The 13,539-nt window shown below is 43.6% G+C and overlaps 1 protein-coding gene across 1 annotated transcript in view; it reads right to left on the reverse strand.

Moving 5' to 3' along the window:
• Positions 1-5,866, reverse strand: part of TMEM51 (transmembrane protein 51) — a 56,134-nt gene extending 50,268 nt beyond the window's left edge. The window contains exon 1 of the mRNA XM_089688886.1: positions 5,749-5,866. The gene's annotated coding sequence lies outside the window, so the exon portion shown is untranslated. The remainder of the gene's footprint in view (positions 1-5,748) is intronic.
• Positions 5,867-13,539: the final 7,673 nt, after the last annotated feature.

Below are 13,539 nucleotides of genomic sequence, written 5' to 3' on the forward strand. Positions count from 1 at the left end.
GCAATCATCTACTATTCATAGGTCTATGATGTGACTACAGTAAGGGCAGACTCATTCCTATCACTTATTATTACAGGTACTTGTATACCGCCGTCAATTTACAAAATACACACACACACACACACACACACACACACACACGAGAGAAAGCATTCGATTGCCCCATCCACACTAAACAGTGAAATGGACGAATCCACAGTGCTGGCTATTGTACTCCAATAGCCAACAATCACAGCTGTCAGAATTCCCAAACAATGCCTGCATATGATTGGAGCCTACTAAAGTTTTGAAAGCATGTGAACCCAGAAACGCATTGCCTGTTGAAAAAAAAAAAATTTTTTTTAAAGAACCGCACAAGCTGGTTTGGTGTGCCCATTTAGTAAATTCCTGCTGGGGTCCCGCAGGACCCCAGAGTTGCTGGTGAGCAGCCAATATGACCGCAAATCAGTCATCAAGTACCTCCATAAAAAGGTTCAGAACTCCTACATAAGAACAATTGCCATCTGATTGGAGGCATGCTGTCTGACCGAGAATGTTCTGCTCACCTGCTTCAATAGGTCACCTGAAAAAAACAAAAACTGGACTTTTGTCGAGCTCAGTGGTGCCAAAGGGGAAACCTACAGAACAAATTTTAACTGATTCAGCAAAAATCTGAGATTTAATTTGCAATGGTCAGCTTTGGGGCTCATTCTCACGTGCAGCAGCCTTTGTGCACCTCTGAAAAGTGGTCTCTGGTACATTACTTTACAGAGGGTGTTTGACAGGTGGTGAGGTGGCCTTATTCCTACAGGGAACTCGCTTTTCAAGTGTTTTTGCTTGTTGGAGATAGGGCAGCCTTGTGCTTGAATGGGCTGCCCTATGCATGACAAACTCCTCCAAAGATGCATCAGAACCTTTTTATGGAGAAGAGTGTGGCACATTTTTTTCACCACGTGTTTGCAGTGCGGCAAAATGTGCATCTGCTACACGTACTTGAGGTGCCATCAGTAATTAATAGCACAACATTTATTTGCAGCATGTTTCCGAAACGCTTATGTGCTGTGGCTGCATTATTCCTTTTTTTTTAGGTTCTCTTCTATTTTCATCTGGTGATCCAGTCAGTAAATCTGTTTTTCAAAAGAACAAGCTCTCTAGTAGAATGTCAGTTACAGACCGGAGCAGGGGTGGACTGACCATTCGAGCACTCGGGCAATGCCGGAGGGCCCGGGGTCAGTAGGGGGCCCCATAAAATGCCCCTGGTACCTTTTATAGGCTTTTTTGGGTGTGGGCAAGGACACAGGGGCCCCATGATCCCCTATTGCCCGGGGGCCCCATAAGTTGTCAGTCTGCCCCTGGACAGGAGACAAACCATTTAACACTGACAGGGATGTTTGCAAAGATCCATTTTATTTATGTCAAACCTTTATCCCAAAAGTAAAAAAACTGTTTTAATGGCTTATAAAACTATTAGCTGGAGTTTGACTTCAATTTGTTAGCTTATTTAAATCTGCTAGTCCATCCAACACTTCCCCCAGACTGACAATGCTGCTGTCCAAAAGGTGCCCCTGTGCTCCTTCATCCAGAGTGGGGGCACCTTAATACAGGAGGTGTGCTACTGGCCAGATGACCAGGTGAAAACAGAGGGGACTCAGGGGAGAAAAAAGCCTAAAAAAGAAAACTAGTGCAGCCACATCGAATGATTGTCAAGCTGCAATATATTACTTTTTGGTTTTGGAGTGAGCATTGCTTCTATTGTACGGTCATTATCTACGTGATCGTACAATAAGAGAAACTTGTGAGTGTGCTGATAACATATGCGATCCATGGAACAAGCAATCACGAGGATTTCATCATAAATCGTTATCTGAAAGCATTGAAGCAAGAGGATCACAATGAAAGCCAGGCAGATAGCATCTTCTCTTCATTAAGCCTCCATTGATTTGTGATGGCATCAGCGAGATACTGCAGAGTTTGAGCCAGATCCCAACAAATGCCTGCTCTCTCAAGTATTTCAAGTATTCCCATTAAAACGCAGCAGCAGCCATTACAACAGGTCAACCATGACTTCACCCCCCAGCAAGTGCGGCATTTTCCAGACAGAAGTGACGTAAGGCGATAAAACAAAGACAGGGGCAGAGCGGGAACTGGGCCAGCTTTGTGCTACTTTAGGATACAGTCAAGTCATTCAAGAGAGCTGCTGAGGAACTACAAGCCCCAGCATGCCATAGGACTTGCTTTAGAACTGGAGCTAAAGTGAAGAACAGCAAGCAGGCAAGCTCTGTATTGCAGAAAAGACAACCACAGACAAACATACCATGTTTAGGAGAAACATGCGCAGGTCAGGGTAGGTTCCTGGCATGCGTTGGTGCTGGGATGATCGAAGCCCCGCATGCATGCGTTGGAGTTACATCATTCCACACTGGCCAATCGAGATGACCAAAGACTGCGCCTGAAGAAGCCAGGGAGCAGCGTACCATCGCTGGAGCAGAGGTATTTGTGGGCCTCTGCTTGAGGGTTGGTTCACCTTAGAGAAATGCAGTCCAGATGCACGTTTTTTTTTTTACGTGTTCGTGCATTTTTATGCATTCCAGTTCATTTCCCCCCCCCCCTCTTTTCCAATTTAAGTAGGGACATGTGCATTCCAGTACGTTTTTGGTACATTTTGATGCGTTCCAGTGTAGTTCTGTGCAGAAAAAAAAAATGCAGCATGTTCTACTTTTTTTTCTGCAACCAGAACTGCAAGCACTGATGTGAACTATGACATTGACAACCATAACCTACTTTTTGTGCGTTTTGGATGCAGAGAAAAAAAATAGTGTGAACTTGCCCTTAAAGCTGGCCATACACTATACAATCTGATTGTACAATCTCCTTCAGCAAGCCTTTTTTGGCAACCAAAAGTACCATAACTGCTTGCTAAAAGCAGCACACAGAAATAGAGAAGAGCGACAGCAGAAGGAGTTATATGGAATGCACATTAGACCAGGGGTCTATAAATTTTCTAAACAAGGGGGCCAGTTTATTGCCTTTCAAACTTTAGGGGGGCTGGACTGTGGCCAGCAGGAGTGGAAATTTTCCTGGCATCAAAGCCACATTTTCGTATTAGAGGGAGGAACAGTGTCCTATCAATGGGAGGAAGAGTGCCCCATTACTGCTGTCAATGAGAAAAATGGTGCCCCGTTGTTGGTGTCAAGTGGTAGAACAGTGTCTTGTATTAGTGGGAGGAACAGTGCCCCAAGGGCCGGATAAAGGCAAGCAAAGGGCCACATCAGGCCCTAGGGCCACAGTTTGGAGACCAGTGCATTAGACCATGGAATAAATTTGATTGGGGGAAAAAATAAATATTAAAAGGGGAAGGCGTGGCTTTCTGTGTTGCCTGAAATTCAAATGTTCTCTTCTATATACATGAAGTCTGCACGCGGCATCAAAGCTACATCCATCCCCTTGGCACATGATCCTCTTCAGAAGCTTTCACAGCATTAATATTATTCCCATTTATACCCAAGTTTTTAGACTGGAGTGCATTTTATATTTCACCCAATGGAAGCTAGTTACTAGGAGAAAAAAGAAAAAAAATATTCAGCATTATGCATGGAAGGCTACAGGGACCGAAACGCACAACTCTGCCCGCCAGAAGCTCACATGCTTTTTCAAGCAACACAACGCTCACCATTGAATGTAATGCCAATCTCAATACTGAGCATTGAAGCGTTTCAGGAAAACGCACTTCAGATCGCTCAGGTTTGAATGGGGTCCGGGGATGCAGACCCTAACACTGAGAACACTAAGGTGAGTATAATGAAAGCAAACCTTCCAATTGCAATAAAGGTTACTAATATTCATCTCTCAAAAAGGAGTTTCCCTTGAGCATATGTAAGTCTAGGTTCACTCCTAGGCAGGCTGCGTTTGAGGCATTTCTGTATTGCATTTTGTTTTGCACTTGAGTTTGATGAAGTTTTCTTTTTCTTGTTGCTAGGCAGATTTAAAACGCAAAACACATCAAAAACATGGTAAAAACACAATACATGGTTTTCTGCAGCATTTCCATTGAAGTCTATAGAGCCAAAAATGCAATGTTTGGCATTTAATAAAAAGTCCCTGACCCTTTTCAAAAAACGCATCGGATAAAAACATGGAGACGTGAACATGTCCCATAGGAAATCATGTTAAATTGACTATACTGCGTTTCTGCAAAATGTGTCAGAAAATGCTTAGGTGTGAACAGTGTAAAGCCAGTTTTGGAAGGAGTTTATTTTTAATTTATTACAGGTACTGATATATTGTCATCAATTTATGCAGCACTTTACATATATATTGTACTTTCACACCAGTCCCTATCTTACATTCATACATACACACACTAGGGCCAATTTAGACCAGAGCCAATTAACCTACCAGCATGTCTTTGGAGTGTGGGAGGAAACTGGAGTACCCAGAGGAAACCCATGCAGGCAGAGGGAGAACATGTAAACTCCAAGTAGGTGGTGCCATGTCCATGTCAAGTTTTGTTTTTGCCAGCTGTGTTCTATTATGTTCCATTCATACCTGGCGCTTCTGGAAAAACGCAACAAAGTGCACAGAAAATGCATGTTTTTGCTGAGCATTTTGGAAATGACACCCCAAGTGCAGGTAGCAGGCGCGCGATTGCTGCACAACAAATACACTACAAAGGCCTCCGCAAAAGGCATATGCAACCAAATCAGGCTGTATACTGCGTCACATCAGAAATGTTACCCCCCAGTTGTGTTTGGTTGGTAGTACCACTTGCTGAATGCGACCCATTTAAGTGAATGGGACCGCGCCACAACTGCATCCAATGTGCACAATTGCGGAACTGTGTTGTAGGCTTCTTGGGGTTAAACCAGCTGGTAAAAATCCAACATATTATCTCGTCACCGCCCATGAATGCCCTCTGAAAAGTGATCAACCGCAGAATTGAGGGATTTGTCAATTGTTCCCACACACCCACTGGTCCTTAATAGGAAAGGTTAGTCCCAGCTGCTTGTAGTCATTCCAAAACCAAACTGCTACCATGTCAGGTCACATTTATCCTACAATGCACCCAAATATTACAATCATCCGATCGATCATTTGATGTGACTAATATGATCAAACTGAATAGGAATGGTAAACCACAGAGCCTCCAATCAATCCATCTAGCAAGCTTTTCATTGATCTTGACAAGTTGATCGGTCATGGCGGACTTTTATTAATCGTTCCTGATGGATCGAACAAACATCTATGTATGTCAGCCAACCGGTTTAAATTATATATTTTTGTTTAGATTGTTTCTGATTGCATTTCCTGTTGATACCGTATGCGTTGCATTCTTTGATATTCTCATTGATGGCAAATCACTAGCTTGCAATCATTTGTACCAAGATCAATGTACAGCACATATGGCCATCAGAAGAGGGTAAAATCTAGCTGTTAGGGGGCCAGGGCCCTTGTCTTTCCCCCCACAGCACCTTGTGTGATCACACTATTCTACAATCTGTGGAGTTGAAGTTGACTCTATACAATGGATCTCTTCTATATAAAAGGATCTCTCTCCCTTCTTGGAGCCCCTCCAGTCCTGGCCTGGTGGGATGGGTCTACCTGTGATCCCGATCAGCCTGGAAATAGTCCATATTCTCTCCAGGAACCAGTCTATTAATAATGGAGAAGCTTTTGGAGCCCCATGGCTGTCCCAGATGAAAGCAGACTGAACTTTCCTCCCCGCTGACCCCTCCAGCCTGGAGACTGAAGACTCCTCCAAGGACCACTTACCTTGTCCAGCTCACCTTTAGGCCAACCTGACCCCAGCTTGTTCTCTGGAATAAGGATCACATGGAAAAGCTGTAGAACAGAGCAGACACTAGGAAGGTGTAGGAGCCCAGCACACCCGCCCTGCTTTCAGGAACTGGGAGGAAACCTGCTGGGACTGCCCCAGGTCCTAAAGCTTGACTCATACAGCTGAGAGATCAGTACTTCAGGGACTGTGAGTGTAGGAGCGGCCATAGCCAATCCTCTGTACCTTCATAAACCTTTAGCTCCCTTCAGACTTGTGATACTGCTTCGACTGCTTTCACACTGATCAGTTTTTCTTTCATTTTTACACTAAAAAAAGGAAAAGGAAAATGCATGACCATTAAATCTTGAGGAACTCCTCACACTGGTCAGTCATTTTTGGTGCGGTAAACAAAAAAACACGCCAAAAACTCACCTCCTCATTGAAAATGCATCAAAACGCACCCAAGGTTGCATTTTTTGAGTCACAGGTCCTTTTTTCACAGGTGCAAAACGCATCAGGAAAGCAGCAAAAACGCATATGTGTTTCTACCGCATTTTTGCAACAGAAAGTGTGAAAATATCCTTACTGCTTTCTGAAAAGGGATATATAATGGATTGCGTTTCGGCCAGATTCTGCCCACAATTGTAAATGTGTGAAAAATGCACCTCAGTAGCTCCTGCGCCTTTTTTTGCCAGTAAACTAAACATGGTTTTTGTAGTGAGCGTTTTGACACATTTTCACTGAAGGAAACACAAGACTGCTACCTGTATTAGGAGTGCCGCTAAGAAAAAATGGCGCCCCATGTGCGATATGCGTTTGGGAGCTTATTTTCACACATTTCTGGGAACACTGGCAGAAATGTGCATTCCTGGAGCGCTCAGGTGTTAATGCACCCTTAGAGGGCTGATAGGCATTCAGGAGGCTCGGCTCCACCTCCTGAATCCATTTTTTGTTTTATTTTTCTTACTTTTATTTTTAAATTGCCAAACAGTAATTGTACATTGCAGGACTGATCTGCAACTACGAGCTGAGCTCTCGGTCCATGGTTGTGGTGTGGTCCATTGAACTCATTGCTGTGCCACCTGTCAAACTGTGCACCCCGAGTTAAAAATGCTGCAGCTGCCAACCAAAGCATCATGGCCACGACATGTGTACAGCCCTGTCCATCTGTATTGTTACAATTTGGGTAGGCAGCTGGGGGTGGGGGCAGTAAAATTACTGCTCAGCTGCCTGTTTTACTGCCCCTCCTTTCTGCCCATCTGAAAGACCCTTACTCTGGGTTCACACCTATTTGCATTTGATCCATTTCTGTAGTGCTTTTTGTGGTGCGTTTTGTGTTTTTGCACGTGCGTTTTTGACACTTTTTTATGCGTTTTGCATTTTTTTTCTTGTTGCTAGGCAGCTTAAAATGCAAAACGCATCAAAAATCATAAAAATGCGGCAAAAACGCAGCAAAACACACTACATGCTTTTCTGCAGCATCTCCATTGAAGTCTATTGAACCAAAAACGCTACTTTTTGCATTTAAAAAAGTCCCTGACCCTTTCCAAAAAACGCACCGGGTGAAAATGCAGAGATGCAAACCTGTCCCATAGGAAATCATGTTAAACGGACTGTAGTGAGTTTCTGCAAAACACAAAACGCTGCGGAAAACGCTTTGGTGTGAACCTAGACAGTTTGGATGATTGACACATAGGCAGGGGCGGACTGACCATTTGGAAACTCGGGCACCTCCCGAGGGCCCGGGGTCAGTAGGGGGGCCCATGAGATGCCCCTGGTACCTTTTTCATAGGCTTTTTTGAGTTTGGGCAAGGACACAGGGGCCCCATGATCCCCTATTGCCCGGGGACCCCATGAGTTGTCAGTCCGCCCCTGCACCTAGGCGAGCGTTAGCTTGCATTGCCACAGCCCATTCACAGCTGGATCCACACCTCTGCATTTTTCCGCATGCGGTGAAATAGGGGCACTAATGATTTTGGCCCATGTACACAGTAAACATAAGTTAGTTCTAATGAAGTAAAGCTCTCTGGCGGTGGCAGCATTTGATACATATCGTACTTCTACTCAGGCAGCAGCCGCCTGTTGGCGAGGAACAGCTGGCACTGAGACTTGTAGTTCCACCTAATCAGATGTGCTACAGACTAATCCTGAATATATACAGCCTAGAAAAAAAAGATTACCAACATGCAACCTAACATCCATATGTGTCAAAACAAACAAAATATTTATAACAATAGACAGTCTCTGTGATGAACATAAACGACAAAGTATCCATTTAGTGAATAGAAGACCAATCCTCTTCACCCTTTCCAGCCTCAGTGGTTAAATCACCAAAGTGCAACCCATCACCAGCTCTCAGACAAACATTCACCAGCTGGGATTGCCCAAAAATAAGGAAAGCATGAAACATTGGATGGATGGATGTGTTACGGTATCTCCCACTTCAGCTCCTGCTCCGAATGACACTTCAGAACCGCAGTACAGAACAGCAGGGACTGGGAATGGGGTGTTAGTCCACCTTTTAATTTTTTCTGAAAAGGTGAACTAATGCAGGCCATAGACGGGTCGAAAATCGTCTGGAAAAAAAAATCGGATGATTTTCGCACTGTTAGTGGGTTAATTGGTCGGCCATTTTACGGGGTTTTGGCACATTTTTTTTATCGGTAAAGTTGGAAAACAATCGGCTGATTTTCCCGGCAATGATGGGCAAATCGGCCGATCGTTTTATTGATAAAAAATCTACGCATGAGCCGTGACCTGCAAGAAGAAGAAAAAGAAGAAGAAAGAAGAATTCCAGTCCGCTATTATATTTGACATGAAAAAGTATTGCGGTTGCAACAATGTATGTATTTGTATCTGAACAAAAACATTTGTATCCGAAATGGATACAAATGGATACATTGTTACAACCACAATACTTTTTCATGTCAAAAACATTTGTATCCGAAATGGATACAAACGGATACATTGTTACAACCGCAATACTTTTTCATGTTTGCAGAGAGCTCCGCTATTATATTTGACATGAAAAAGTATTGCGGTTGCAACAATGTATCCATTTGTATCTGAATAAAAACATTTGTATCCAAAATGGATACAAATGGATACATTGTTACAACCACAATACTTTTTCATGTCAAATATAACAGCGGAGCTCTCTGCAAGGGAAAGAAGTAATTAAATGCTGGCCGTAGACGGGACGAAACGTCGGCCTATTGAACGACCAATTTATTTATTTATTTTTTTTAAAACAGCCGATTTTCGACCCGTCTATGGCCTGCATTACTCTTTAAATGTCACAGCAATGGGTGTTCCCATAGGAAGATTTAGGCCTCATGCACACAGGGCATTTTTGCAGCCACTTTTAGGGGTGTCAGGTGTTTATTTTTTTACAGCTTCCAAACGCCCCTCCATATTATCCTATGTGTCCATGCACACAGGCTTTTCAAAGCTTTTAGAGGCTAGGTGCGTTTAGCGCTTGAGTGTTAATTTGTTTCAATGGTCAGAATAAATTATTATTATTATTCTAGCCAATTAAATTAACTAGTGCTTGGCGCCTTTAAACATGCCTAAATGCTTGTAAAAGCGTTACACACTTCTACAAGCGTCAGGCGTTTTTTCTGCCAAAACACTGCTGCCAAGAGGAGGAACATTTTTAAAACGTCCCATGTACATGAGGCCTCGACTCCTTCAACGCTTGAACTGGTGACCACTAAAACATTTTGGATTTCCCATCATTTTTAGCCCAGGTACCCATGGTCATCTGGACAAATAGAGAGGGTGAACTACCCAGTGGGGACCCAGGCAACAATAAAACAAAGCAGCTAGTGCATTATCTTTAGCATTTTATTAAAGGGCGATGGAAAACATAATATACTCACAAGCCAAGTAGACTGAAAACATACCACTTGCCCTCCATAGGATTTACCCCCCCCCCCCCCCCCCTTTCCTGACCAGGCCATTTTTTGCGATACGGCACTGCATTATTTTTATTTCTGAGAATTGTGCGGTCATGCAACGCTGTACATAAATTAAATTTTTTCCACACAAATAGAGTTTTCTTTCGGTGGTATTTGATCACCTGTGCGGTTTTAATTTTATTGCGCTATAAACAAAAAAAGACCAACAATTTAAAACACAAACAAACAATATTTTTGACTTTTTGCTATAAAACATATCCAGTAAACCATTTAAAAAAAAAAATCACATTTCGCCATGAATTTAGGTCAAAATATATTCTGCTTTATGTCTTTGCTAAAAAAAATCCCAATACGTGTAAATTAATTGATTTGCGTGAAAGTTATAGCGGCTACAAATGGCGGTATATATACTGGAATTTAATTTTTTTCATACTAGCAATGACAGTGATCAGTGACTTAGAACAGGACTACGGCAGGTATTCTGACACTGGGTGGGACCTGACTGACTGCCACTGACATCCCAATGAAATTAATACAGTGATCAGTTCTAATAAAAACTGTACTAATGGCACTGGGCAGGAAGGGGTTAACATCTGGGGGGATCAAAGGGTTAACTGTGTGCTGTTTTACATTATGTGCTGTGTGTATTTTAACTAGCGAGACATACTGTGCAGAGAAATACACAGCATCATGTCCTTGCTGGCAGGAGAGAGACCTGTGTTGTTTACACACAGGTCTCTCCCCTGTCAGTCCTATACGACAATCACCAGGTGCCAGCAGGGAATCTCTGGCCGGCACCCGGTGATTGACATCCCTAGCCACCAATGGCAGCGCGCGTGCCCCCTAACTGGAAATGCAAGCACATGTATATACGTGATTTTGCACAGCCCTACTGCCCTGTAGCAGTAGTTCTACTATAGGGTGGCGGGAAAGCAGTTAAAAAGCACAAAATCCTGAGGTCCGCTCTCTGACTTCACCAGTAAAATGGATGACAATGCCAGCCTACACGTTTCAGGGAACTAGCTACCTTCTTCAGAGCAATAGTTTTCAAGCAACAATAAAAACATGACAGGGATTCTAGTTCTCTACTTCATCCAAAGCTCCATCCCAAAAAGCTTTGATTCTCCAAACTACACTTTTATAATGAAGAAGAATCAAGTGTATAAATATGACCCCTTGGTGGGCTCCAGCATATCAGACGAGTGTTGTTGTAGCCGATTTCATCCTATGGGCACCTTAGAATTCTGGTCTGTTAGTCCCTGACACATTGACACTGTAAAATACTGGAAAGTTACTTGATCAGTTTGTAACTTTGCAATAATGTAGTTAAAAAACAGAATGAGTGAGAAGTCAGAGGACATAGCCAGAGGTCATGGACAGTGTACAGTTCACATTGTTGGGATGTTTGTTTTGTGTGCAGCCTGTGAGTGGCATGGAAACCGGTGCAGAGTGAGCATGCGTGTACGGCGTCCAGGGTGGTGTGCTAATCTTCCTCTACTGCGTCCTTCCACCTTCAGGCTGGGTTCACACATATGCGGTGCAGTATATCGCATGTGATTCGCACAGGAACCGCACCGCATTCCTGTGCAAATCACATGTGATTTGTGTGTTGTGCGATTTGAGCCATACATTTTGTATGGCTCCAATCGCACCGCATCCGCACCAAAAAGATGCAGGACCCTTTTTTTGGTCCGCACTAGAATCGGATCGCATGGGTATGCACACCTATGTGATCAGAATGGGCACATCGCACCACATTTTGCAGACCGATTTCGGGGTGTTGTTAACATACACACCCGCAGCGGTTCGCATGAACGGGAAGTGATTCTGATGTGCTGCAGAATTCATACAGAAAATGCTGTGAATTCCACACCGCACCAGTGTGAACCCAGGCTAATCAAAACTGAACCTAAACTTTGATCAATGATCTGATAAGGTGAAGTTTGGGTGAAAGAAATCTGCTCTTTTTTCCTCTTATTTGGGCTCCGGTGAATTTGAATTGCGGAAAAACACTTATGCACCATTATTCTTCAGCGTGTTTTGCTGTGATTGTCACACAACAGAAACGCGCTGCAATCACGGTAATACACACATTTAAAAATTGCGCAAGGCTCATCACACAAAAGGATTCATGAGCTTCTTTCACACGGTAAACACGCATAGGTCAGTCCATTCAAGTGAACATCCTATGTGCAACACGCAGAATCATGTGAACATCATGCAGCAGAAATCAAGAGTGGAAGCATCCGTTCCCACTACCCACTCCCACAGACAAGGACTAAAAGATGAAGAAGCTGCATGCTCAGTGAGTGTTTAAAAAAACTGAGGATTTTTTTTATCATTTTAAGCTGGCCATACATGGTCCTGCTGGCACCACCAAAATTGTTGACCACCCAGTGACTGCATTGAATCAGCAGGTATTCCTACAGCTGTGGGTGCAATGGCTGTCTGAATACAAAAATCAGGGGGATTTCTTCATCAGTGTTGTTTGGTGTGAAATCTTAATGTGCAGGGCTGTGGTTACAAATCACGGGTTCCAGTAAAACCTACTTAACAGGCAAAAAGCAAGGGGTGGAGCCAGCACAAGTCTGATGGACACCTTCCTTGTTCCTAGCTGAACCCAGGCCCCTCTACTGACCCAGTGGTGCCCAGTATGGGAGGGCTGGCTGTACCCCCTTATCGGTGGCCCTACATATATGGCTAGGCTTATTGTCATCTTCATGTTTGTTGAATATTTCATGGGTAGATGTGGCACCAGCTACACCATGTAGCTAAGGTGTGACAGACCCTGGCCATTGTCCCTTAATGTTGTTTGTTTATTACCAGCCAGATTACCAGCCAGCATAAGAACGATACCTTGTGGAAGCCTTGGGATCACCAACTGTCCATATTGGAAGACACTTCTTTATTTCCAAGAAGATCTCATCCTGCAATCCTCAGATTATGAAACCCTTCAATAGTGGAGTCAATGCAGAACTTCTACTGAAGCTATGGTAAAGCGTCGGTCAACCAAATCTGGTTATTCAGTTTTTAGTGGATGCTGGGGAATTCATCAATTTATCCTGTCTTTCAGGGACATCAGGCCACCATACCTGCTGGGGCCATTGTAAGGTGTTCTCAATCTCCTCACTGGAATATTTTATTTGTATTCTACAGTATATAGATGGGAGGAGCAGCAGCACACAAAGGTGGATGGGAACACCTAAAACTCCAAAGAGAACAGGAGCATAGTCAGGAATTTTGTCAGGGAGAGCTCACTGTTGGAATATCCTACCCATAGCCATACCAAAATTTTACTGTTAGGTGGATATGGCCTTTAAGTTATTAGCGGACAACATGCTAAATTCCAACCCAATGCTTTATTTACACGGGAACATTGGCAACCCCAGTCAGGCATTACAGGGTGGTATTCAGCAGAACATCACAGCAGGTCAAACCTGGCCAGCCTACAGCACCCATATACAAAACAGGCTGACCTTCATGATATGGGGTTGGGTTATGGGTAATATGGAAGGGTTGAGGTTTAAATCAGAACTCCAGCCAAAGGTTACACAGATAAAATAACAAACCTAGCTTTTGCTATTCATCTTCGGCCCAGAGATTCTATCCGCAGAACTTTTTTTCTCCCACCACATGTCCTCATTCTAATAGCCAGCATCATTCAACCCACTTCCTCTGAGCCCAGGTTGTCTTGGTCCTGCCTCCAGCCTATGACTGGACAGTTAAAGAAGAAGCAGCACAGCGACATGCTCAACTCTGTGTCACTCTGTTCTCTCCTCCTATCAATATTCTTGTCAGCACATGAACCAATTGGCTCCTTATGCTGCTTCTTCCTCTCACACTTCAGCCTTGCTGTTCAGAGGCTGT

Source organism: Staurois parvus, unplaced genomic scaffold (genome assembly GCF_062004578.1).
Source record: "Staurois parvus isolate SC_StPar_1 unplaced genomic scaffold, SC_StPar_1.0 ptg000458l, whole genome shotgun sequence".
NCBI lineage: Eukaryota > Metazoa > Chordata > Amphibia > Anura > Ranidae > Staurois > Staurois parvus.